This window comes from Tachysurus vachellii, chromosome 16 (genome assembly GCF_030014155.1).
Source record: "Tachysurus vachellii isolate PV-2020 chromosome 16, HZAU_Pvac_v1, whole genome shotgun sequence".
Lineage (NCBI taxonomy): Eukaryota > Metazoa > Chordata > Actinopteri > Siluriformes > Bagridae > Tachysurus > Tachysurus vachellii.
Genome location: NC_083475.1, coordinates 3,939,786 through 3,967,291, shown reverse-complemented (window position 1 = coordinate 3,967,291; position 27,506 = coordinate 3,939,786). Strand labels below are relative to the sequence as shown.

The window sequence follows — 27,506 nt, the reverse complement described above, 5'->3', positions numbered from 1 at the left end:
GGCGTCGTTCGACGCTGAATCTTAGTCTCAGTACTTTTCCTTTGTAGTACAGGTTAGAGGGTTAATTTCTAGGTAGAGTGGTTTTGTTTTGCTAATTTCTTTGTTTTGGCACAGCTCGTGTCCCTTTCCCCCTTTGGTTTTTTTGTTACTAGTGTTTGTACATATTGTGAATATTCGCTGGTCTGTCATCTGCCACTTGCACTTGTATGTTAATACACAAAGGTTTTGCCCGCTATTGTTGTCCTGGTTGTTGCCTGAAACATACACACCAACGGAAAATACATCCAAATCACTTCATGTTGTTGCGTCCCACCATACCCCTGAACACCCACCAGGGATCGTAACAGCATACCTGCATGCTGCATTGTCTAGTTTTATAGTGACTCATTTTTGCTATATTTTTGTGCGGCTAGTTCTTAGGATGCGGACGTCATAGCGGCATGCAATAAGATATTTCACTGCAGCCTTTTTTCCAAGTAAAAGCATGTCTCTTCTGTTTGACTTGCTGAAGGTCTAACTTTGCTGTTTAGCTGTCACATGAAGTTAGGTAAGTAGAGCCTTGCTTCAGTATACCTGTCTTGATTCTTACCACGGGTTATTTGTGCTGCCAATGAGAGAACCTACAAACCTGCAGTTTTTCGTGTTCTCTCTGGATTGCACATAAGTATAAATGTGTGTTATCTTGGTGTGCATGTGCCTTTGAGCTACATAAGTCATTAATGTTCGTTGTCATGAGGAGCAAAACCCAGCACACTGCAAGGTTCCTCTGAATCAGTTCCACCCAGGGGGTAGTCTATTCCACGTAAAGCCAGGGCTGGTGTGCATGTTGTGAATTTCACAAATCCTGCAAACATTTCTCTCCTGTTCTCTGGGTTTACGCTAAACCTTTCAGATCACTTATTTTTGCAATAATTTCAATGACTCCAATCTGTTGGAAAGGCCAATCGAGAACCGAGTAAGAAGCTCTTGACCTCGAGCATTATACAGCAAGAAACTTGGCTGACGTGAGAAGCAAGAGCCCGTTACTGAATCGAACGGTCTTTCAAGAGTAAGGGGAAGGGCTCGTCCGGGATTTGAACCCGGGACCTCTCGCACCCAAAGCGAGAATCATACCCCTAGACCAACGAGCCGGAACAGTGCTCAGGTTTATGTTGTGCACATACTGTATGGAAGTTAACTGGATCCTGAAACCATATGTCAGTCCTGTTCTGTGGGTTAACGTTAAACTGTTCAGTGCACTACTATTGCAATAATTTTGTTACCTTTAATCTGTAGGAAAGGAAACATCACCAGGAAACGTCCCTGCTGACGTGCACAAAGAACAAAATTGAAGCCAGAATGAAATTTCAAGACCTCTGAGTATACATCATACTCATCTATTTGCAAGATACTCTGTGTTTTTCTGCTGGATCAGGGTTCCTAATGATTTTTATTCCCCTGCAATGTGCATTCTGTGACAAACAGACCGGCATCAGTGTGCTACTGTTTTTATCACTTTTGAACCATTGCATACCTGCATGCTGCATTGTCTAGTTTTATAGTGAATCATTTTTGCTATATTTTTGTGCGGCTAGTTCTTAGGATGCGGACGTCATAGCGGCATTCAATAAGATATTTCACTGCAGCCTTTTTTCCAAGTAAAAGCATGTCTCTTCTGTTTGACTTGCTGAAGGTCTAACTTTGCTGTTTAGCTGTCACATGAAGTTGTGTGGAGTGGAATTCACCAATTACGTCTGTAACCTCATAGCAGTCAGTCAGATACGTTCTAAATCGCCTATTTTTTCTTAAAGTTTGCACGAGGTAGTACACAAACTTATCTGCTACTGCATTTAATTATTTAATTAGGTAAGTAGAGCCTTGCTTCAGTATACCTGTCTTGATTCTTACCACGGGTTATTTGTGGTGCCAATGAGAGAACCTACAAACCTGCAGTTTTTCGTGTTCTCTCTGGATTGCACATAGGTATAAATGTGTGTTATCTTGGTGTGCATGTGCCTTTGAGCTACATAAGTCATTAATGTTCGTTGTCATGAGGAGCAAAACCCAGCTCACTGCAAGGTTCCTCTGAATCAGTTCCACCCAGAGGGTAGTCTATTCCACGTAAAGCCAGGGCTGGTGTGCATGTTGTGAATTTCACAAATCCTGCAAACATTTCTCTCCTGTTCTCTGGGTTTACGCTAAACCTTTCAGATCACTTATTTTTGCAATAATTTCAATGACTCCAATCTGTTGGAAAGGAGACATGACCAAGTTCTTACGAACTTGTGCATAGAACACAAATCAAGCCCGTATTAAGTGGCAGAAACTCTGAGTTTACTTTGGACACTTTATCTATCTGCAAGATACTCTGTGTTTTTCTAATGGATGAGGGTTGCAAATATTTTGTTTCCCCACAACATGCATTTGCAGAAACACTGCCTCTGTGATAAACAGACTGGAATCAGTGTACTCCTGTTTCTAGCTCTGTTGAACCTTTGCTGACCTGCCTGCTGCAGTTTCTACTTATTTGGCGAAGCATTTTTGGCATATATTTTTGCTGTTACATTAGTTGTAGTTAACAAAGATATCAGATTAAGCAGCCAATTAATCTATGAGATAAGAATATCCTTCACATAGCTTTGGTGTCCCTGCTTTGATTTCATGCACGTTATTTCCTGTGTGTAGTTTTGCACATCTTCTACATGTCCCTAAAACATGTCACTAGCTGATTTGACTGGATTGTCCCTAGGTGTGAATGAGTGTTAGCGTGGTGTCCTGCAATAGACTACAATCCAACGACCAAAGGTTAGGGCACTAAAATTCATTAGAATTCTGAACCTCTTCGGACCCCTCGAGATACAAGTGGCCAATCGAGAACCGAGTAAGAAGCTCTTGACCTCGAGCATTATACAGCAAGAAACTTGGCTGACGTGAGAAGCAAGAGCCCGTTACCTAATCGAACGGTCTTTCAAGAGTAAGGGGAAGGGCTCGTCCGGGATTTGAACCCGGGACCTCTCGCACCCAAAGCGAGAATCATACCCCTAGACCAACGAGCCGGAACAGTGCTCAGGTTTATGTTGTGCACATACTGTATGGAAGCTAACTGGATCCTGAAACCATATGTCAGTCCTGTTCTGTGGGTTAACGTTAAACTGTTCAGTGCACTACTATTGCAATAATTTTGTTACCTTTAATCTGTAGGAAAGGAAACATCACCAGGAAACGTCCTTGCTGACGTGCACAAAGAACAAAATTGAAGCCAGAATGAAATTTCAAGAACTCTGAGTATACATCATACTCATCTATTTGCAAGATACTCTGTGTTTTTCTGCTGGATCAGGGTTCCTAATGATTTTTATTCCCCTGCAATGTGCATTCTGTGACAAACAGACCGGCATCAGTGTGCTCCTGTTTTTATCACTTTTGAACCATTGCATACCTGCATGCTGCATTGTCTAGTTTTATAGTGAATCATTTTTGCCATATTTTTGTGCGGCTAGTTTTTAGGATGCGGACGTCATAGCGGCATGCAATAAGATATTTCACTGCAGCCTTTTTTCCAAGTAAAAGCATGTCTCTTCTGTTTGACTTGCTGAAGGTCTAACTTTGCTGTTTAGCTGTCACATGAAGTTGTGTGGAGTGGAATTCACCAATTACGTCTGTAACCTCATAGCAGTCAGTCAGATACGTTCTAAATCGCCTATTTTTTCTTAAAGTTTGCACGAGGTAGTACACAAACTTATCTGCTACTGCATTTAATTAGGTAAGTAGAGCCTTGCTTCAGTATACCTGTCTTGATTCTTACCACGGGTTATTTGTGGTGCCAATGAGAGAACCTACAAACCTGCAGTTTTTCGTGTTCTCTCTGGATTGCACATAGGTATAAATGTGTGTTATCTTGGTGTGCATGTGCCTTTGAGCTACATAAGTCATTAATGTTCGTTGTCATGAGGAGCAAAACCCAGCTCACTGCAAGGTTCCTCTGAATCAGTTCCACCCAGGGGGTAGTCTATTCCACGCAAAGCCAGGGCTCATCCGGGATTTGAACCCGGGACCTCTCGCACCCTCAGCGAGAATCATACCCCTAGACCAACGAGCCAAAGTGCATCACCTTGACTTGGTGTGCATGTTTGGTGTGCATGGTTTAGCATCTGTTTTCATGCTAAACCTTTCAGATCACTACTTTTGTAGCAATTTCATTAACTCCAATCTCTTGGAAAGGAGACATGACCAAGTTCTTAAGGACTTGCGCATAGAACACAAATCAAGCCCACATTAAGTGGCAGAAACTCTGAGTCTACTTTGGACTCTGGTGTGCATGTTGTGAATTTCACAAATCCTGCAAACATTTCTGTCCTGTTCTCTGGGTTTACGCTAAACCTTTCAGATCACTTATTTTTGCAATAATTTCAATGACTCCAATCTGTTGGAAAGGAGACATGACCAAGTTCTTACGAACTTGTGCATAGAACACAAATCAAGCCCGTATTAAGTGGCAGAAACTCTGAGTTTCCTTTGGACTCTTTATCTATCTGCAAGATACTCTGTGTTTTTCTAATGGATGAGGGTTGCAAATATTTTGTTTCCCCACAACATGCATTTGCAGAAACACTGCCTCTGTGATAAACAGACTGGAATCAGTGTACTCCTGTTTCTAGCTCTGTTGAACCTTTGCTGACCTGCCTGCTGCAGTTTCTACTTATTTGGTGAAGCATTTTTGGCATATATTTTTGCTGTTACATTAGTTGTAGTTAACAAAGATATCAGATTAAGCAGCCAATTAATCTACAGACGTGGCCTTTTAAAAATCGCGCCTCAGAGATAGGAATGCCGCGAAGACTCACGGTACTTTGCGCGACTCTTACGAAGGGGGGTCAAATTGTTCAGCGCAGGAAATACAAAACCTGTAGAGGGCAGTCGTGTTTCATGTAGGCTGACGAGTCGACAATATGTGTTATTTTCTTTTGCCGGTTACATAAACAGTCACATCTGCGACTATCTCCGCTGTCACAGCTGGCTTTGTGGTACCGCTCGATGCAACTTTAGATTTCCTCAGGTGACGTTCGGTGTGTTACGGAAAAAATGCTTCTGTTGGTTTGTTGATGGTAAACATCATTGTTGATGGGGTTATTAGCGATAATTTATCAGTATTGCAGCAAATAGTTTGTTTTGTATTTCCAAATCGCTTTTAAATCTGAATAAAGAGTGTTATTTGGTGTAATTAGTGTTTTGTTTTTTATATATTATGGTGTAGTAGAGGATATGGCAAACAGCTCATCCTGAATGAAATCCCTCATTCCATATCTAAAGCATTTTGAGCGCAATATAAATGTATCATATTGTTATTCTTATTATATATGAATAATAAGCTAATTTATTTAATTAAGCTACATTTAAACAAAAAATTTGTTAAAAAAATGTTTTTTTATAATTTTTTTTGTTTAAATGTAGCTAAAATAAATTGATTGACCACTTACCTTAAATAAATTTAGTAAATTGAATGAATAATTTTTTTCAGTGTGTGTTGTAAGATCTGTAAAGTGTTATCAGTTAATAAATATCTGTTTTAGTTTTCTATATCGTGTTTAAGTCATTATTTATATATTTTATAAAATACAATGCTATCTAAATACAATATGTGATGCTGAGGTATTTTTTTTTATTAAAAATAAGCTCCAGTTCATGTTCTCTAAACAATAAACACTGTTTAACACATGACTTTTAGTCTGATTTATTTTCATTGAGCATATCGCAATATAGAGGTTGTTCTTATGTAGTTATGCACTAATTTAGCATTTTTGTCTGATTATTTGCCATTGAGACATATCACAATAGAGAGATTAGCAAATTGCGCGGCGCAGATGGATTGACACATGAGATCAATGTAACGCGAGAGTGATAAGCTTTTGAATGGCTCTCGCGGAACTTTGATGTCATAGATTGATTTGTCTGCGCAGTGCTGCATGCAGTCAAATACATGTAAACAATACGCCTGTTTCATTACGTTCAGGCCGAATACAGATGCCCCTACACCAGGGGCGGTTCTAGACCTTTTTTAGGGTGGCTTCAGCCCCACTGTGTGTGATCTCAGCCACCCTAAAACTATAAGGATAATTTTTACTTTCATAAATAAACAATAAAAAATACGTTAAAATGCAGGACATGTCGTCGATGGGAAAGAAAATTATTTATCAGTTTGATCCAAGAGCGATTTTTTTTACTTTGCTTTTACGCGCGTGCGTTGTAATCTTTCAAAAGTGCGTCTTCAGCTGTCTGCTTTATTTGAACGGAGAAGCACAGGTACGCGCAGCGTGCACGCGCAGTCGGAGCTGGAGGCGTTTAGCTATAACGTTAATCGGCGGAAAGACGCAAAGACGGCAACCAAAAGCAGTGAAATTTCACTATTCTTATTACCAGAGTTGTCATATAATATATAATATAAAACTCTTCTTTTAAATTCTCTCTGAGGGCTAAAACCCCCTAAAGATGAAATCCTAGAACCGCCCCTGCCCTACACTCGTAATATATTCATTTAGTTTTAAAAAAACGGCATCACCCTCATGTCCATGTGTACACGTAAAAAAAAATTGTGAATTATTAAAAAAAATAATTATGCATTATTTATAAAAAATAAAATATGCATTGTTTAATGTCTCTCCACAGTCTTTATTTTAGCTGCTTCATAACATTTAGCCTTGATAGATCACTGACACAACCCCCAATACAGGGATTCAAAAGAAAACCGTTTTTTCCTGTTTTCACCATGTTGTGGGGTGATTGCAGTTACTGTTTAAGACTAGATTTACTGACTTTTTTTTTTTCTGGTGCAGGTCCCAAGGTGTGATTCCCCCCTGTTGAGATTTTCACAGTTCTTCAGCTCGATTCTCCTCCTGCTTTTGTTGTGCAAACACACCCATCACCCATGAGGCCTGGCACATTTGCATTTGTTCACTCAGAGTAGCTCAGATCCAAGGCAGGCCAAACCTCTGTGTGTGACATGGAAACCTTCAGGAATGTCTGCCGTCTATACAAAATAGTCTGTTTTATTTATAAAAAAATGTGTGAAAAAAGAATGAAAAGTTGCTAATACAATGACATGAATAAAATTAAAACTTGCTAACACTTCAGTCTCCAATGTATGTTTGTACACAAATGTCATAAGCTGAGTGAAGTTATGGTCCATGGCTTTTGACATGTTCGTACACATACAGAATAAAATGATGTCATTTCATTTTCATTGGCCATCACTGAATTATAACACCAAAAGTGAATTTTGAGATGGAACAAGAACCCAACATGCCTCCACGGAAGATGCACCGTGGTACTGGGAAGCCCTGTCTGAGCCAGACGGCAAAAGACAGCACTGTGTGGGAAGAGGAGGACATTGGAATGCCCAGTGCAGTAGCAAATCGCTTGTGCTTCACTGCGCAAGCTGGACCCACAGAGTATTTGTGTGTGACATGGAAACCTTCAGAAATGTCTGCCGTATTTATACAAAAGAAACACATTCACAATATATGGATACACAAGTCTGTTTTATTTTAAATAGAACTTTCACATTTAAAATTTGTTGAAGCGTGTCCAGATGTCAGAGATCGCAGCAAATTTGTCTGTGTGTGTGTGTGTGTGTGTGTGTGTGTGTGTAGCATCATTTCAGTAGCATCATTTCATATTTTGCCTTCTGCTAGGCAAAGACATATCAAAAGTGTGAAATATTTACAAATGTGTAGCTTTTTTTTCTGGAGGCCTAATGAAATGCAATGCCCAATTTGTGTGTGTGTGTGTGTGTGTGTGTGTGTGTGTGTGTGTGTGTGTGTGTGTGTGTGTCTGTGTGTGTGTCTGTGTGTGTGCGTGCTTGCACGTGTGCATGTGTGTGTGTGTGTGAAATGTTTACAAATGTATAGCTTTTGTTCTGTCTTGAGGCCAACTGAAATGCAATGCCCAATGCTTTGAACAGTGTTTGACTGTGTGTGTGCGTGTGTGTTCATTTTATGTGTGCATTTTTGTGTCTGTATGTTCATTGCCAACGAAAATAAACAAAATGAATTTTACTTGCAAAGTTCATAATTTGGAACAATCCTGGTAAATTTCAGGCAAATATGTGGAAGGAAACCCAAGTTATGACACATTAAACTTTCCAGATGAGTCAAATAGACCCCAGGTCTGCACAAGTTGTTATTGTATTAGCAACTTTTCATTCTTTTTTCACACAATTTTTTATAAATAAAACAGACTATTTTGTATAGACGGCAGACATTCCTGAAGGTTTCCATGTCACACACAGAGGTTTGGCCTGCTTTGGATCTGAGCTACTCTGAGTGAACAAATGCAAATGTGCCAGGCCTCATGGGTGATGGGTGTGTTTGCACAACAAAAGCAGGAGGAGAATCGAGCTGAAGAACTGTGAAAATCTCAACAGGGGGGAATCACACCTTGGGACCCGCACCAGAAAATAAAAAAAGTCAGTAAATCTAGTGTTAAATGCTATTTACTGCATAACTTATAAACATTCATCTGAAATACCCTATAACTTATAAAAAATGGGTCGATATTGCATAACTTAATTTGACATATGTTGATATAACCAACTTAAATTTACAGCAATAAGTGGAAAGTTTTACGTAATCAAAAAATGGTTAATACAAAGCACAAGCTTTTTCTTGCAGTTACTTTGTTTAAATGCTATTTACTGCATAACTTAAAGGGTATTTCAGATGAATGTTTATAACTTATAAAAAATGGGTCCAGAGCCGATCCTGACCTCCCTGGGGCCCTAAGCAAAATTCTGCTAAGGGGCCCTCCTACCTGACCCGTGAGCCATGTAAACCATTTGTCACACATTCACACTTGACAGCATCTCCTCTACTAACAAATTTCAGCATAGCACCTGTAAGGTTTAGATAACTACTATTATTCACTGGTGATATACTGGTGGTATACAATGATATGTTGTTTATTTTCACTCTGGTCCAAACGCCAGGGCTTCCATGTTTCCAAAAGACGCACGTGACGTCATGTTTACATGACTCCCGATTGTTAAAATGAGTATCAAATTAACAATAAACTTTAACAACAGAGACACACGTACACACTACACAGGTACGCAGTTTATTTGTCGCGCTGCTATTTTGTTTCACGCTCTAGCAGTTAATAAACAGAACTGCATGCATCTTGCGGAAGAACATTGTAACCGGCGCTACTTCTCTCCGCTTATGACTATGGGCGAGTCACTCACGTCCTGTGCTACTCCACAGCGGCGGCGACCCGCTGGACTAAAATATTAATAAAAATTTTAGGGGTGCTGAGCTCCTTTTTAGCCTCTCCTATGCTACACAGTAAACATTAACACACGCTGTAAAATGAGGCAGGGGAGGCGGGGCCTTGCGTAATTTGCGGGGCCCTACGCAACTTGCGTATAGGGCCGATCGGCTCTGAATGGGTCGATATTGCATAACTTAACCCTCCTGCAGACCTCGTCTGAATTCTTATACAAATTAGGAACGCTGAGTCAACTTGACCTTGTCTGTTTTGACTGCTAATAAAAAATTAAGTATATATGATAGCCTTTTTTTCACCTTTTTTGTCTAACTTGTTTACAACATATTAACATATATTTTGCGAAAAAATTTGTAATATTTGGTATAATAAACCTCATTAATATGCAAAAATTCCTAATTTTCTAGTAAAAAAAAGAAATTTTGAATTATTTTCACTCTAGAGGCACAAAAGTTAATGCACAATTACAGGCTGGTATATTTCAAAGCCAGGAGATTGTTTTGAAACCATTTTGAGGCTTGTTAAGTACAAATTTACAGAACATCGATCAATACAGAACACAGCAGTGTCTTAATGAAATTAAAATGAGCCAGTATTTGTGCACCTGTAAATGTACAAAACGAATGCAGTACAGAAAGCAATGCAAATAAATGATTTTAGAGATATTTCTATAAATATCTCTAAAATAAATGATTAAAGTAACTTAATAAAATCTCTTAATGTCACTTATGTTATGTTCCGCCTAACGTGAACTGTGATTTCCTTTATATTTTACATTGCTATTATTTGAGTAAATGTAGGCAACATATAATAATAAGAAGAATGTTTCATACGTCTTTATAATTATATTTTATTGTGGATGTTTTCTCACAATTCTGATGTAATGTGAAGTAAAATAAAAAAATCTATTTTTTTAAATGTAAATTAATAATATAAACATATTATACAATCTTAAAAAACCTTTGAGTGCTTAAGAGAAACAGGGTTCTTATGCGCCACCTGGTGGATATTCTGTGAAGCGAAACACATTAAGGTGATTGCTAAAATAGTCCCCCCGAACAGAAGTGCGGTAAACCGCGGCAAACTGCGGCAATAATTGCAGAATGCTGCGGCAAAAGACGCTCGTTCTTAAAGGCCACTACTGTATGAGATAAGAATATCCTTCACATAGCTTTGGTGTCCCTGCTTTGATTTCATGCACGTTATTTCCTGTGTGTAGTTTTGCACATCTTCTACATGTCCCTAAAACATGTCACTAGCTGATTTGACTGGATTGTCCCTAGGTGTGAATGAGTGTTAGCGTGGTGACCTGCAATAGACTACAATCCAACGACCAAAGGTTAGGGCACTAAAATTCATTAGAATTCTGAACCTCTTCGGACCCCTCGAGATACAAGTGGCCAATCGAGAACCGAGTAAGAAGCTCTTGACCTCGAGCATTATACAGCAAGAAACTTGGCTGACGTGAGAAGCAAGAGCCCGTTACCTAATCGAACGGTCTTTCAAGAGTAAGGGGAAGGGCTCATCCGGGATTTGAACCCGGGACCTCTCGCACCCGAAGCGAGAATCATACCCCTAGACCAACGAGCCGGAACAGTGCTCAGGTTTATGTTGTGCACATACTGTATGGAAGCTAACTGGATCCTGAAACCATATGTCAGTCCTGTTCTGTGGGTTAACGTTAAACTGTTCAGTGCACTACTATTGCAATAATTTTGTTACCTTTAATCTGTAGGAAAGGAAACATCACCAGGAAACGTCCTTGCTGACGTGCACAAAGAACAAAATTGAAGCCAGAATGAAATTTCAAGAACTCTGAGTATACATCATACTCATCTATTTGCAAGATACTCTGTGTTTTTCTGCTGGATCAGGGTTCCTAATGATTTTTATTCCCCTGCAATGTGCATTCTGTGACAAACAGACCGGCATCAGTGTGCTCCTGTTTTTATCACTTTTGAACCATTGCATACCTGCATGCTGCATTGTCTAGTTTTATAGTGAATCATTTTTGCCATATTTTTGTGCGGCTAGTTCTTAGGATGCGGACGTCATAGCGGCATGCAATAAGATATTTCACTGCAGCCTTTTTTCCAAGTAAAAGCATGTCTCTTCTGTTTGACTTGCTGAAGGTCTAACTTTGCTGTTTAGCTGTCACATGAAGTTGTGTGGAGTGGAATTCACCAATTACGTCTGTAACCTCATAGCAGTCAGTCAGATACGTTCTAAATCGCCTATTTTTTCTTAAAGTTTGCACGAGGTAGTACACAAACTTATCTGCTACTGCATTTAATTAGGTAAGTAGAGCCTTGCTTCAGTATACCTGTCTTGATTCTTACCACGGGTTATTTGTGGTGCCAATGAGAGAACCTACAAACCTGCAGTTTTTCGTGTTCTCTCTGGATTGCACATAGGTATAAATGTGTGTTATCTTGGTGTGCATGTGCCTTTGAGCTACATAAGTCATTAATGTTCGTTGTCATGAGGAGCAAAACCCAGCTCACTGCAAGGTTCCTCTGAATCAGTTCCACCCAGGGGGTAGTCTATTCCACGTAAAGTCAGGGCTCGTCCAGAATTTGAACACGGGACCTCTCGCACCCTAAGCGAGAATCATACCCACGAGCCAAAGTGCACCACCTTGACTTGGTGTGCATGTTTGGTGTGCATGGTTTAGCATCTGTTTTCATGCTAAACCTTTCAGATCACTACTTTTGTAGCAATTTCATTAACTCCAATCTCTTGGAAAGGAGACATGACCAAGTTCTTAAGGACTTGCGCATAGAACACAAATCAAGCCCACATTAAGTGGCAGAAACTCTGAGTTTACTTTGGACTCTGGTGTGCATGTTGTGAATTTCACAAATCCTGCAAACATTTCTGTCCTGTTCTCTGGGTTTACGCTAAACCTTTCAGATCACTTATTTTTGCAATAATTTCAATAACTCCAATCTGTTGGAAAGGAGACATGACCAAGTTCTTACGAACTTGTGCATAGAACACAAATCAAGCCCGTATTAAGTGGCAGAAACCCTGAGTTTACTTTGGACTCTTTATCTATCTGCAAGATACTCTGTGTTTTTCTAATGGATGAGGGTTGCAAATATTTTGTTTCCCCACAACATGCATTTGCAGAAACACTGCCTCTGTGATAAACAGACTGGAATCAGTGTACTCCTGTTTCTATCTCTGTTGAACCTTTGCTGACCTGCCTGCTGCAGTTTCTACTTATTTGGTGAAGCATTTTTGGCATATATTTTTGCTGTTACATTAGTTGTAGTTAACAAAGATATCAGATTAAGCAGCCAATTAATCTATGAGATAAGAATATCCTTCACATAGCTTTGGTGTCCCTGCTTTGATTTCATGCACGTTATTTCCTGTGTGTAGTTTTGCACATCTTCTACATGTCCCTAAAACATGTCACTAGCTGATTTGACTGGATTGTCCCTAGGTGTGAATGAGTGTTAGCGTGGTGTCCTGCAATAGACTACAATCCAACGACCAAAGGTTAGGGCACTAAAATTCAATAGAATTCTGAACCTCTTCGGACCCCTCGAGATACAAGTGGCCAATCGAGAACCGAGTAAGAAGCTCTTGACCTCGAGCATTATACAGCAAGAAACTTGGCTGACGTGAGAAGCAAGAGCCCGTTACCTAATCGAACGGTCTTTCAAGAGTAAGGGGAAGGGCTCGTCCGGGATTTGAACCCGGGACCTCTCGCACCCGAAGCGAGAATCATACCCCTAGACCAACGAGCCGGAACAGTGCTTAGTTTTATGTTGTGCACATACTGTATGGAAGCTAACTGGTTCCTGAAACCATATGTCAGTCCTGTTCTGTGGGTTAACGTTAAACTGTTCAGTGCACTACTATTGCAATAATTTTGTTACCTTTAATCTGTAGGAAAGGAAACATCACCAGGAAACATCCTTGCTGACGTGCACAAAGAACAAAATTGAAGCCAGACTGAAATTTCAAGACCTCTGAGTATACATCATACTCATCTATTTGCAAGATACTCTGTGTTTTTCTGCTGGATCAGGGTTCCTAATGATTTTTATTCCCCTGCAATGTGCATTCTGTGACAAACAGACCGGCATCAGTGTGCTCCTGTTTTTATCACTTTTGAACCATTGCATACCTGCATGCTGCATTGTCTAGTTTTATAGTGAATCATTTTTTCTATATTTTTGTGCGGCTAGTTCTTAGGATGCGGACGTCATAGCGGCATGCAATAAGATATTTCACTGCAGCCTTTTTTCCAAGTAAAAGCATGTCTCTTCTGTTTGACTTGCTGAAGGTCTAACGTTGCTGTTTAGCTGTCACATGAAGTTGTGTGGAGTGGAATTCACCAATTACGTCTGTAACCTCATAGCAGTCAGTCAGATACGTTCTAAATCGCCTATTTTTTCTTAAAGTTTGCACGAGGTAGTACACAAACTTATCTGCTACTGCATTTAATTAGGTAAGTAGAGCCTTGCTTCAGTATACCTGTCTTGATTCTTACCACGGGTTATTTGTGGTGCCAATGAGAGAACCTACAAACCTGCAGTTTTTCGTGTTCTCTCTGGATTGCACATAGGTATAAATGTGTGTTATCTTGGTGTGCATGTGCCTTTGAGCTACATAAGTCATTAATGTTCGTTGTCATGAGGAGCAAAACCCAGCTCACTGCAAGGTTCCTCTGAATCAGTTCCACCCAGGGGGTAGTCTATTCCACGCAAAGCCAGGGCTCATCCGGGATTTGAACCCGGGACCTCTCGCACCCTCAGCGAGAATCATACCCCTAGACCAACGAGCCAAAGTGCATCACCTTGACTTGGTGTGCATGTTTGGTGTGCATGGTTTAGCATCTGTTTTCATGCTAAACCTTTCAGATCACTACTTTTGTAGCAATTTCATTAACTCCAATCTCTTGGAAAGGAGACATGACCAAGTTCTTAAGGACTTGCGCATAGAACACAAATCAAGCCCACATTAAGTGGCAGAAACTCTGAGTTTACTTTGGACTCTGGTGTGCATGTTGTGAATTTCACAAATCCTGCAAACATTTCTGTCCTGTTCTCTGGGTTTACGCTAAACCTTTCAGATCACTTATTTTTGCAATAATTTCAATGACTCCAATCTGTTGGAAAGGAGACATGACCAAGTTCTTACGAACTTGTGCATAGAACACAAATCAAGCCCGTATTAAGTGGCAGAAACTCTGAGTTTCCTTTGGACTCTTTATCTATCTGCAAGATACTCTGTGTTTTTCTAATGGATGAGGGTTGCAAATATTTTGTTTCCCCACAACATGCATTTGCAGAAACACTGCCTCTGTGATAAACAGACTGGAATCAGTGTACTCCTGTTTCTATCTCTGTTGAACCTTTGCTGACCTGCCTGCTGCAGTTTCTACTTATTTGGTGAAGCATTTTTGGCATATATTTTTGCTGTTACATTAGTTGTAGTTAACAAAGATATCAGATTAAGCAGCCAATTAATCTACAGACGTGGCCTTTTAAAAATCGCGCCTCAGAGATAGGAATGCCGCGAAGACTCACGGTACTTTGCGCGACTCTTACGAAGGGGGGTCAAATTGTTCAGCGCAGGAAATACAAAACCTGTAGAGGGCAGTCGTGTTTCATGTAGGCTGACGAGTCGACAATATGTGTTATTTTCTTTTGCCGGTTACATAAACAGTCACATCTGCGACTATCTCCGCTGTCACAGCTGGCTTTGTGGTACCGCTCGATGCAACTTTAGATTTCCTCAGGTGACGTTCGGTGTGTTACGGAAAAAATGCTTCTGTTGGTTTGTTGATGGTAAACATCATTGTTGATGGGGTTATTAGCGATAATTTATCAGTATTGCAGCAAATAGTTTGTTTTGTATTTCCAAATCGCTTTTAAATCTGAATAAAGAGTGTTATTTGGTGTAATTAGTGTTTTGTTTTTTATATATTATGGTGTAGTAGAGGATATGGCAAACAGCTCATCCTGAATGAAATCCCTCATTCCATATCTAAAGCATTTTGAGCGCAATATAAATGTATCATATTGTTATTCTTATTATATATGAATAATAAGCTAATTTATTTAATTAAGCTACATTTAAACAAAAAAATTGTTAAAAAAATGTTTTTTTATAATTTTTTTTGTTTAAATGTAGCTAAAATAAATTGATTGACCACTTACCTTAAATAAATTTAGTAAATTGAATGAATAATTTTTTTCAGTGTGTGTTGTAAGATCTGTAAAGTGTTATCAGTTAATAAATATCTGTTTTAGTTTTCTATATCGTGTTTAAGTCATTATTTATATATTTTATAAAATACAATGCTATCTAAATACAATATGTGATGCTGAGGTATTTTTTTTTATTAAAAATAAGCTCCAGTTCATGTTCTCTAAACAATAAACACTGTTTAACACATGACTTTTAGTTTGATTTATTTTCATTGAGCATATCGCAATATAGAGGTTGTTCTTATGTAGTTATGCACTAATTTAGCATTTTTGTCTGATTATTTGCCATTGAGACATATCACAATAGAGAGATTAGCAAATTGCGCGGCGCAGATGGATTGACACATGAGATCAATGTAACGCGAGAGTGATAAGCTTTTGAATGGCTCTCGCGGAACTTTGATGTCATAGATTGATTTGTCTGCGCAGTGCTGCATGCAGTCAAATACATGTAAACAATACGCCTGTTTCATTACGTTCAGGCCGAATACAGATGCCCCTACACCAGGGGCGGTTCTAGACCTTTTTTAGGGTGGCTTCAGACCCACTGTGTGTGATCTCAGCCACCCTAAAACTATAAGGATAATTTTTACTTTCATAAATAAACAATAAAAAATACGTTAAAATGCAGGACATGTCGTCGATGGGAAAGAAAATTATTTATCAGTTTGATCCAAGAGCGATTTTTTTTACTTTGCTTTTACGCGCGTGCGTTGTAATCTTTCAAAAGTGCGTCTTCAGCTGTCTGCTTTATTTGAACGGAGAAGCACAGGTACGCGCAGCGTGCACGCGCAGTCGGAGCTGGAGGCGTTTAGCTATAACGTTAATCGGCGGAAAGACGCAAAGACGGCAACCAAAAGCAGTGAAATTTCACTATTCTTATTACCAGAGTTGTCATATAATATATAATATAAAACTCTTCTTTTAAATTCTCTCTGAGGGCTAAAACCCCCTAAAGATGAAATCCTAGAACCGCCCCTGCCCTACACTCGTAATATATTCATTTAGTTTTAAAAAAACGGCATCACCCTCATGTCCATGTGTACACGTAAAAAAAAATTGTGAATTATTAAAAAAAATAATTATGCATTATTTATAAAAAATAAAATATGCATTGTTTAATGTCTCTCCACAGTCTTTATTTTAGCTGCTTCATAACATTTAGCCTTGATAGATCACTGACACAACCCCCAATACAGGGATTCAAAAGAAAACCGTTTTTTCCTGTTTTCACCATGTTGTGGGGTGATTGCAGTTACTGTTTAAGACTAGATTTACTGACTTTTTTTTTTTCTGGTGCAGGTCCCAAGGTGTGATTCCCCCCTGTTGAGATTTTCACAGTTCTTCAGCTCGATTCTCCTCCTGCTTTTGTTGTGCAAACACACCCATCACCCATGAGGCCTGGCACATTTGCATTTGTTCACTCAGAGTAGCTCAGATCCAAGGCAGGCCAAACCTCTGTGTGTGACATGGAAACCTTCAGGAATGTCTGCCGTCTATACAAAATAGTCTGTTTTATTTATAAAAAAATGTGTGAAAAAAGAATGAAAAGTTGCTAATACAATGACATGAATAAAATTAAAACTTGCTAACACTTCAGTCTCCAATGTATGTTTGTACACAAATGTCATAAGCTGAGTGAAGTTATGGTCCATGGCTTTTGACATGTTCGTACACATACAGAATAAAATGATGTCATTTCATTTTCATTGGCCATCACTGAATTATAACACCAAAAGTGAATTTTGAGATGGAACAAGAACCCAACATGCCTCCACGGAAGATGCACCGTGGTACTGGGAAGCCCTGTCTGAGCCAGACGGCAAAAGACAGCACTGTGTGGGAAGAGGAGGACATTGGAATGCCCAGTGCAGTAGCAAATCGCTTGTGCTTCACTGCGCAAGCTGGACCCACAGAGTATTTGTGTGTGACATGGAAACCTTCAGAAATGTCTGCCGTATTTATACAAAAGAAACACATTCACAATATATGGATACACAAGTCTGTTTTATTTTAAATAGAACTTTCACATTTAAAATTTGTTGAAGCGTGTCCAGATGTCAGAGATCGCAGCAAATTTGTCTGTGTGTGTGTGTGTGTGTGTGTGTGTGTGTGTAGCATCATTTCAGTAGCATCATTTCATATTTTGCCTTCTGCTAGGCAAAGACATATCAAAAGTGTGAAATATTTACAAATGTGTAGCTTTTTTTTCTGGAGGCCTAATGAAATGCAATGCCCAATTTGTGTGTGTGTGTGTGTGTGTGTGTGTGTGTGTGTGTGTGTGTGTGTGTGTGTGTGTGTCTGTGTGTGTGCGTGCTTGCACGTGTGCATGTGTGTGTGTGTGTGAAATGTTTACAAATGTATAGCTTTTGTTCTGTCTTGAGGCCAACTGAAATGCAATGCCCAATGCTTTGAACAGTGTTTGACTGTGTGTGTGCGTGTGTGTTCATTTTATGTGTGCATTTTTGTGTCTGTATGTTCATTGCCAACGAAAATAAACAAAATGAATTTTACTTGCAAAGTTCATAATTTGGAACAATCCTGGTAAATTTCAGGCAAATATGTGGAAGGAAACCCAAGTTATGACACATTAAACTTTCCAGATGAGTCAAATAGACCCCAGGTCTGCACAAGTTGTTATTGTATTAGCAACTTTTCATTCTTTTTTCACACAATTTTTTATAAATAAAACAGACTATTTTGTATAGACGGCAGACATTCCTGAAGGTTTCCATGTCACACACAGAGGTTTGGCCTGCTTTGGATCTGAGCTACTCTGAGTGAACAAATGCAAATGTGCCAGGCCTCATGGGTGATGGGTGTGTTTGCACAACAAAAGCAGGAGGAGAATCGAGCTGAAGAACTGTGAAAATCTCAACAGGGGGAATCACACCTTGGGACCCGCACCAGAAAATAGAAAAAGTCAGTAAATCTAGTGTTAAATGCTATTTACTGCATAACTTATAAACATTCATCTGAAATACCCTATAACTTATAAAAAATGGGTCGATATTGCATAACTTAATTTGACATATGTTGATATAACCAACTTAAATTTACAGCAATAAGTGGAAAGTTTTACGTAATCAAAAAATGGTTAATACAAAGCACAAGCTTTTTCTTGCAGTTACTTTGTTTAAATGCTATTTACTGCATAACTTAAAGGGTATTTCAGATGAATGTTTATAACTTATAAAAAATGGGTCCAGAGCCGATCCTGACCTCCCTGGGGCCCTAAGCAAAATTCTGCTAAGGGGCCCTCCTACCTGACCCGTGAGCCATGTAAACCATTTGTCACACATTCACACTTGACAGCATCTCCTCTACTAACAAATTTCAGCATAGCACCTGTAAGGTTTAGATAACTACTATTATTCACTGGTGATATACTGGTGGTATACAATGATATGTTGTTTATTTTCACTCTGGTCCAAACGCCAGGGCTTCCATGTTTCCAAAAGACGCACGTGACGTCATGTTTACATGACTCCCGATTGTTAAAATGAGTATCAAATTAACAATAAACTTTAACAACAGAAACACACGTACACACTACACAGGTACGCAGTTTATTTGTCGCGCTGCTATTTTGTTTCACGCTCTAGCAGTTAATAAACAGAACTGCATGCATCTTGCGGAAGAACATTGTAACCGGCGCTACTTCTCTCCGCTTATGACTATGGGCGAGTCACTCACGTCCTGTGCTACTCCACAGCGGCGGCGACCCGCTGGACTAAAATATTAATAAAAATTTTAGGGGTGCTGAGCTCCTTTTTAGCCTCTCCTATGCTACACAGTAAACATTAACACACGCTGTAAAATGAGGCAGGGGAGGCGGGGCCTTGCGTAATTTGCGGGGCCCTACGCAACTTGCGTATAGGGCCGATCGGCTCTGAATGGGTCGATATTGCATAACTTAACCCTCCTGCAGACCTCGTCTGAATTCTTATACAAATTAGGAACGCTGAGTCAACTTGACCTTGTCTGTTTTGACTGCTAATAAAAAATTAAGTATATATGATAGCCTTTTTTTCACCTTTTTTGTCTAACTTGTTTACAACATATTAACATATATTTTGCGAAAAAATTTGTAATATTTGGTATAATAAACCTCATTAATATGCAAAAATTCCTAATTTTCTAGTAAAAAAAAGAAATTTTGAATTATTTTCACTCTAGAGGCACAAAAGTTAATGCACAATTACAGGCTGGTATATTTCAAAGCCAGGAGATTGTTTTGAAACCATTTTGAGGCTTGTTAAGTACAAATTTACAGAACATCGATCAATACAGAACACAGCAGTGTCTTAATGAAATTAAAATGAGCCAGTATTTGTGCACCTGTAAATGTACAAAACGAATGCAGTACAGAAAGCAATGCAAATAAATGATTTTAGAGATATTTCTATAAATATCTCTAAAATAAATGATTAAAGTAACTTAATAAAATCTCTTAATGTCACTTATGTTATGTTCCGCCTAACGTGAACTGTGATTTCCTTTATATTTTACATTGCTATTATTTGAGTAAATGTAGGCAACATATAATAATAAGAAGAATGTTTCATACGTCTTTATAATTATATTTTATTGTGGATGTTTTCTCACAATTCTGATGTAATGTGAAGTAAAATAAAAAAATCTATTTTTTTAAATGTAAATTAATAATATAAACATATTATACAATCTTAAAAAACCTTTGAGTGCTTAAGAGAAACAGGGTTCTTATGCGCCACCTGGTGGATATTCTGTGAAGCGAAACACATTAAGGTGATTGCTAAAATAGTCCCCCCGAACAGAAGTGCGGTAAACCGCGGCAAACTGCGGCAATAATTGCAGAATGCTGCGGCAAAAGACGCTCGTTCTTAAAGGCCACTACTGTATGAGATAAGAATATCCTTCACTAACAATTTTGGAGCCTATCAGGTTAGGGCACTAAAATTCATTAGAATTCTGAACCTCTTCGGACCCCTCGAGATACAAGTGGCCAATCGAGAACCGAGTAAGAAGCTCTTGACCTCGAGCATTATACAGCAAGAAACTTGGCTGACGTGAGAAACAAGAGCCCGTTACCTAATCGAACGGTCTTTCAAGAGTAAGGGGAAGGGCTCATCCGGGATTTGAACCCGGGACCTCTCGCACCCAAAGCGAGAATCATACCCCTAGACCAACGAGCCGGAACAGTGCTCGGGTTTATGTTGTGCACATACTGTATGGAAGCTAACTGGATCCTGAAACCATATGTCAGTCCTGTTCTGTGGGTTAACGTTAAACTGTTCAGTGCACTACTATTGCAATAATTTTGTTACCTTTAATCTGTAGGAAAGGAAACATCACCAGGAAACGTCCTTGCTGACGTGCACAAAGAACAAAATTGAAGCCAGAATGAAATTTCAAGACCTCTGAGTATACATCATACTCATCTATTTGCAAGATACTCTGTGTTTTTCTGCTGGATCAGGGTTCCTAATGATTTTTATTCCCCTGCAATGTGCATTCTGTGACAAACAGACCGGCATCAGTGTGCTCCTGTTTTTATCACTTTTGAACCATTGCATACCTGCATGCTGCATTGTCTAGTTTTATAGTGAATCATTTTTGCCATATTTTTGTGCGGCTAGTTCTTAGGATGCGGACGTCATAGCGGCATGCAATAAGATATTTCACTGCAGCCTTTTTTCCAAGTAAAAGCATGTCTCTTCTGTTTGACTTGCTGAAGGTCTAACTTTGCTGTTTAGCTGTCACATGAAGTTGTGTGGAGTGGAATTCACCAATTACGTCTGTAACCTCATAGCAGTCAGTCAGATACGTTCTAAATTGCCTATTTTTTCTTAAAGTTTGCACGAGGTAGTACACAAACTTATCTGCTACTGCATTTAATTATTTAATCAGGTAAGTAGAGCCTTGCTTCAGTATACCTGTCTTGATTCTTACCACGGGTTATTTGTGGTGCCAATGAGAGAACCTACAAACCTGCAGTTTTTCGTGTTCTCTCTGGATTGCACATAGGTATAAATGTGTGTTATCTTGGTGTGCATGTGCCTTTGAGCTACAGAAGTCATTAATACTGTACTATACTGTACACATACTGTATGGAAGTTAACTGGATCCTGAAACCATATGTCAGTCCTGTTCTGTGGGTTAACGGTAAACTGTTCAGTGCACTACTATTGCAATAATTTTGTTACCTTTAATCTGTAGGAAAGGAAACATCACCAGGAAACGTCCTTGCTGACGCTGCTTGCTTCTACTGCATTTAATTATTTAATTAGGTAAGTAGAGCCTTGCTTCAGTATACCTGTCTTGATTCTGACCACGGGTTATTTGTGGTGCTAATGAGAGAACCTACAAACCTGAAGTTTTCAATGATTTTTTATTTTTTTTAGGTACCGTATAGTACTTTGTCACATTTCAGTGTTTCTATTCATTTAATCAGTAGCAATAAAATACAACAGGGTGGGTGGCCTGGCTGAAGTCACATTACCCTCAGGTAGATTTGTAGGTTCAATTCACTATTTGGCTTAGATATGGTCAGTGCCATTTGCTTGGCTTCAAAAGCTTGGGCTGTGATGCGATAGAATTCTAGCTCCCGTTTGAATAATGCCTTTTGCAGCATCATTGTTATTGTTTACTGTCACGTTGTTTAGCTTGAATTAGTGTTTTTTATCACTAAGGAGTATTTAGTTTAGCATTTAGACAAGCAATTTAGCTTAGCATTAAGCTAAAACTAAAATGACCCCTTGTTTTTCATTAAGCACAGCACACAATTTGACAGCTTTCATCTCTTACACTTAGTATGCCATAGTTTTCAATGATTTTTTTTTTCTTTTTCATACTCCAGTGTTTTTATTTTTTCAATCAGTAGCTATAAAGTAGAACAGGGTGGGTGGTGGCCTGGCCCAAGTCACCTTACCCTCTGGTAGAATTGTACGTTCAATTCACTATTAGGTTTAGATATGATCGGCGCCATTTGTCTGGCTTCAAAATTGAAGGCCCGTTTAAATAATGCATTTTACAGCATCATTGTTATTGTTTACTGTCACGTTGTTTAGCTTGAATTAGTGTTTTTTATCACTAAGGACTATTTAGTTTAGCATTTAGACAAGCAATTTAGCTTAGCATTTAGCTAAAACTAAAATGCCCCCTTGTTTTTCACTAAGCACAGCACACAATTTGACAGCTTTCATCTCTTACACTCTTCCACTTAGTATGCCAAAGTTTTCAGAGATTTTATTTTTCTTTTTCATACTCCAGTGTTTTTATTTTTTCAATCAGTAGCTATAAAGTAGAACAGGGTGGGTGGTGGCCTGGCCCAAGTCACCTTACCCTCTGGTAGATTTGTATTTTCAATTCACTATTAGGCTTAGATATGATCAGTGCCATTTGCTTGGCTTCAAAAGCTTGGGCTGTGATGATATAGAATTCTAGCTCCCGTTTAAATAATGCCTTTTGCAGCATCATTGTTATTGTTTACACAATTTGTGTAAACATCTCTTTCATCTCTTACACTCTTACACTAAGTATGCCATAGTTTTCAATGAATTTTTTTTTTTTTTTTTTTAAAGTAGTACTTTGTCACATTTCAGTGTTTTTATTTTTTTAATCAGTAGCTATAAAATACAACAGGGTGGGTGGTGGCCTGCCTCAAGTCACCTTACCCTCAGGTAGATTTGTAGTTTCAATTCACTATTAGGTTTAGATATGAACGGTGCCATTTGTCTGGCTTCAAAGCTTGAAGGCCCGTTTAAATAATGCCTTGTGCAGCATCATTGTTATTGTTTACTGTCAGGTTGTTTAGCTTAAATTAGTGTTTTTTATCACTAAGGAGTAATTAGTTAGTATGCCATAGTTTTCAATGATTTTTTTTTTCTTTTTCATACTCCAGTGTTTTTATTTCCCTTTCGATACTCCACTCATACTGCGTATGGGGAAAAGCTCCTTTTTTCCTCAATTCTGAAGCCTTTTTTCAATAACGCAGTGCAACTGCACTGCCATTGGTTTAATCTGTAAACTTTTTAAAACCAATGACGGCGCTGCGTAGCTGCTAAAGCCCGCTAAAAAGGGGCGGGGTGTATAGCTATTTAAGCAGGCAAATCGCCAGAGGAAATCAGATCTTACTCCTTCAGCCACGACTTCACTTCGCTGAATTTCCTCTGAACGCCTTCGCTGGATTTTCGCCGTTGAATAGGCACCGCAGCGGACCAGCTGAGACCGCCGACCGCTTGCAGCGCCGGTGCTCTTTAGACGGCCGCGTCTCGCGCCATTCTCGGGCGCCAGCTTCCTGCTTGCAGCCGCTTCTCAGCGATCTCCTGCCGCCATCCGGCGATCACAAAAAGAGCTTTCCAGTGGTTTTCACCGCTCTAAAAGAGCATTTCCAAACAAACGCCGTTTTAACGGCGGCGGCCATGCCGCGTCACAACTGTGGCACGTGCAGAGTCCCTCTGCATGACAATGACGGCCATGAGGAGTGCGTTTCCTGCCTGGGTAAATCCCACGCTGAAACTGCACTCACTGACTCCTCATGCTGCTTCTGTGAGAGCATGAGTCTCGCCTCTCTGCGCTTGCGGATCGCTTTCTTTAATGAAAGTGACTCCGCCCCTCACGCCCCCCCCGTCCTTTTCCTCCCGCCAGCCGGCCAGGAAGCGACAGCGGGGAAGAGGGGCTCAGCGCCCGGGTTTGGGTGAGCTCACGCCGGCTCGGCGCCCGCGTGCCTCACCCTCTCCAACAAGAGAGCCGTCCCCCGTCCTCTTCTCACGCCCAGAGCAGCGTCCCTCAGCTGAAATGAGTGACCTCGTCTCATTTGGCGGATCGGAGGACAAGCCGCTTGACGACTCCATGTCACTCGCGGCTTCTGAAACGGAAGACTGGGCCGGTGATTCTAACCCCGCCCACTTGCCGTCGCGAGAGCCCATCGACGCCAAAGCTGGGATGGATGCCGAGCTTCTCCGCATCCTCTCCATAGCTGTCGAAGATCTCCATCTGGAGTGGGCCCCCCCTGAGGAGCCGACGCGCAGCAGGCTGGACGAGTGGTTCCTGCCCGGAAGCCGCCAGGCCCCCCGCCAGCGTTCTGCCCCGTTCTTCCCTGAGGTGCACGATGAGCTCACAAAGTCGTGGCGCGCCCCCTACTCGGCCCGCCTATGCACTTCCTCTGCAGCTCTCGGCGCAGTAGATGGCTCTCAGGAGAAGGGCTATGAGCAATTGCCTCCCCTGGACGAGGCTGTGGCTGCTCATCTCTGCCCCCCCGCGGCTGTGGGGTGGAAAAGCAAGAGAGCCCTTCCTTCAAAGCCCTGCAGGATGACATCTGCCATGGCTGGCAGAGCCTACACTTCTGCGGGCCAAGCCGCTTCAGCACTACGCACCATGGCCATTCTACAGGTGTTCCAGGCAAAGCTTCTCCGTTCCCTGGATGAGTTGAGCCCTAGTGAACCTGCTTTTTGCGACCTCCTATGCGGCACTTCCTGCCCAAGCGCTCCACCTCTGCCCCGAGTCGCCCCAGGACTGCGCCGACTCAGCGCCAGAGCAAACCTGTCCCTTCTGCCCCCCAGGTGGCGCCCCCTAAGGAGCAGCACCCAGCTCGCCCCACTAAGCGCGCTAAACCGCCTGGACGTCAGGGCCCCCGGCAGAGGATTGTGCTGGACCCGACGCCCTCTAAATCCTCCTGATCGTTGGGGAAGGAAGAGGAAAGAGCAAAGTCCCGCCACGGCCGGACCACCCCAGAAGCTCTCTCGCCTGCCGGCTATGCAACCTGGGCCCACCGTCGTTGCGTCCACGCAAAGCGCTGTTGTTATGGCAAACACAATAAAGATTTCACATTTTCTAAAAGAGAGCAGTTTTCCTCTTCCACACTCGTCAGTGTTCAGGCCCCTAATCAGTGGCCTGCCATCCGACACTATCCCTATATATACTATAAGTGGGGTGATTCCCACTTTGGTAGAGCCGGACGACGCCCAGGTCCTCCGCACCGAAGTGCTGATGCTGTTGAGGAAAGGAGCCATAGAGATGGTTCCTCCCTCAGAAAGCGGGTCGGGGTTCTACAGCCGTTATTACCTTGTCCCCAAGAAAGATGCCGGTCTCAGACCCATCTTAGACCTCAGACTCCTGAACCTCTCCCTCATGAAACGGAAGTTCAGGATGTTGACACTGAAGCAGATCCTCACGCAGATTTGCCCCGAGGACTGGTTCTTCTCGCTGGATCTGAAAGACGCTTACTTTCACATCCAGAGAGCCCCACATCACAGACGATTCTTGAGATTCGCGTTCGAGGGTGTGGCTTACCAATATGCAGTCCTTCCCTTTGGGTTGTCTCTAGCTCCACGCACCTTCACGAAGTGCATGAACGATGCACTTTCCCCTCTTAGACAGATGGGAATCCGCATTCTGAACTATCTCGTCGACTGGCTCATTCTAGCCCAGTCGCGAACCGAGCTAGACCACCACAGATCCGTGCTCCTGAGCCACTTAGAGTGCCTAGGACTCAGGGTCAATTTTGCCAAGAGCTCACTGCTCCCCAGCCAACGTATTATGTTCCTGGGAGTGGTTTTCGACTCAGTCCGCATGAGGGCGGTCATATCACCAGAGCGCGCTCTGGTACTTCAGCAGCTCGCGGCCTCTGTCAGGAACAAAGCCTGTTTCCCTCTGAAGTTCTTTCAGAGGATGCTAGGGCTGATGGCTTCCGCCTCCCCAGTTTTACAGCTTGGCCTCCTACGAATGCGGCCCCTGCAATACTGGCTGAAACTCCGGGTCCCACCTCACGCTTGGCGGCACGGCCGCTTTCGCGTCAGAGTCAACCAGGCCTGTCTAGCAGCCCTGGAGCCTTGGATGAACCCTGTTTGGTTTAGCCGTGGAGTACCCCTACAGGCGGTTTTCAGAAGGACGGTGGTCTCAACAGATGCGTCCAACCTGGGTTGGGGCGCTCTGTGCGAGGGCAGACCAGCCTTCGGCTCGTGGTCGCACGAGGACAGCTATCTCCATATCAACTGCCTCGAGATGCTGGCGGTAGAACGAGCCCTTCAATCTTTTCAGGCGATCCTGGAAGGGCGCCATGTCCTAGTCCAGTCGGACAGCATGACAGTGGTGTCCTACATAAATCACCAAGGTGGCCTTTCGTCCAGCCGCCTCTACATGCTGGCAAAGCGCCTCTTGGAATGGGCATTACCCAGGTTGCAATCGCTCAAGGCGACACACATACCTGGCAAGTCGAATCTGGGAGCAGACATGCTTTCCCGGAGCAACGTCCCATCGGACGAGTGGGTGCTCCATCCCCAGACGGTTCTCAAAATCTGGGAGATTTTCGGGAAGGCAGAGGTCGACCTCTTTGCCTCAGAAAGCAACTCTCATTGCCCAACTTATTTTTCAAAGGACACAGATGCGCTGGCCCACGCCTGGACCAGCCTCCTTCTTTATGCTTTTCCCCCGATCGCTCTGGTCCCTCAGGTCATCAGACGAGTCAGGGAAGACAGGCACAGAGTCCTCCTGGTGGCCCCACTCTGGAGGAGCCAAGTTTGGTCCTCTGAGCTATTCAGGCTTTCCATGAAATCCCCATGGCCGATCCCCCTGAGGCGGGACCTCCTCTCTCAGGCGAACAGGACAATCTGGCACCCGCAGCCAGAACTCTGGGCTCTGCACGTATGGTCCCTCGATGGGAGCCTCTGAGACTCCCCGAGGACGTGCTACATACCATTGCTCAGGCGAGGGCCCCGTCTACGAGACGCCTCTACGCCCAGAAATGGTCAGTCTTTGTTGACTGGTTCTCCGCACGGAACGAAGACCCTGTTGAGTGTGACGTATCTCCGATACTGTCATTTCTCCAAGAGCGTCTGGACAAAGGTCTCACCCCTTCCACGCTCAAGGTATACGTAGCAGCCATTGCAGCATTTCATGCTCCTATTGCTGGCCAATCAGTGGGTCAAAACGGCCTCATTGTGCGTTTCCTGAGAGATGCTAGGCGGTTGAAGCCCCCACGTCCTCTCACCGCTCCCACTTGGGACCTTCACACGGTCCTTGAAGCGCTCAAAGGACCTC

At 41.7% G+C, this 27,506-nt stretch overlaps 7 non-coding genes across 7 annotated transcripts; all 7 read right to left on the bottom strand.

The window, feature by feature from the left end:
* Positions 1-1,058: 1,058 nt before the first annotated feature.
* trnap-ugg (transfer RNA proline (anticodon UGG)) lies at positions 1,059-1,130 on the bottom strand. Its single transcript has one exon. It is a non-coding gene; the product is annotated as a tRNA-Pro (tRNA).
* Positions 1,131-2,963: 1,833 nt separating this feature from the next.
* On the bottom strand, positions 2,964-3,035 carry trnap-ugg (transfer RNA proline (anticodon UGG)). Its single transcript has one exon. It is a non-coding gene; the product is annotated as a tRNA-Pro (tRNA).
* A 971-nt stretch (positions 3,036-4,006) lies between these two features.
* On the bottom strand, positions 4,007-4,078 carry trnap-agg (transfer RNA proline (anticodon AGG)). The gene has a single exon. It is a non-coding gene; the product is annotated as a tRNA-Pro (tRNA).
* A 6,695-nt stretch (positions 4,079-10,773) lies between these two features.
* On the bottom strand, positions 10,774-10,845 carry trnap-cgg (transfer RNA proline (anticodon CGG)). Its single transcript has one exon. It is a non-coding gene; the product is annotated as a tRNA-Pro (tRNA).
* Positions 10,846-12,941: 2,096 nt separating this feature from the next.
* trnap-cgg (transfer RNA proline (anticodon CGG)) lies at positions 12,942-13,013 on the bottom strand. Its single transcript has one exon. It is a non-coding gene; the product is annotated as a tRNA-Pro (tRNA).
* Positions 13,014-13,984: 971 nt separating this feature from the next.
* trnap-agg (transfer RNA proline (anticodon AGG)) lies at positions 13,985-14,056 on the bottom strand. Its single transcript has one exon. It is a non-coding gene; the product is annotated as a tRNA-Pro (tRNA).
* Positions 14,057-20,590: 6,534 nt separating this feature from the next.
* trnap-ugg (transfer RNA proline (anticodon UGG)) lies at positions 20,591-20,662 on the bottom strand. The gene has a single exon. It is a non-coding gene; the product is annotated as a tRNA-Pro (tRNA).
* Positions 20,663-27,506: the final 6,844 nt, after the last annotated feature.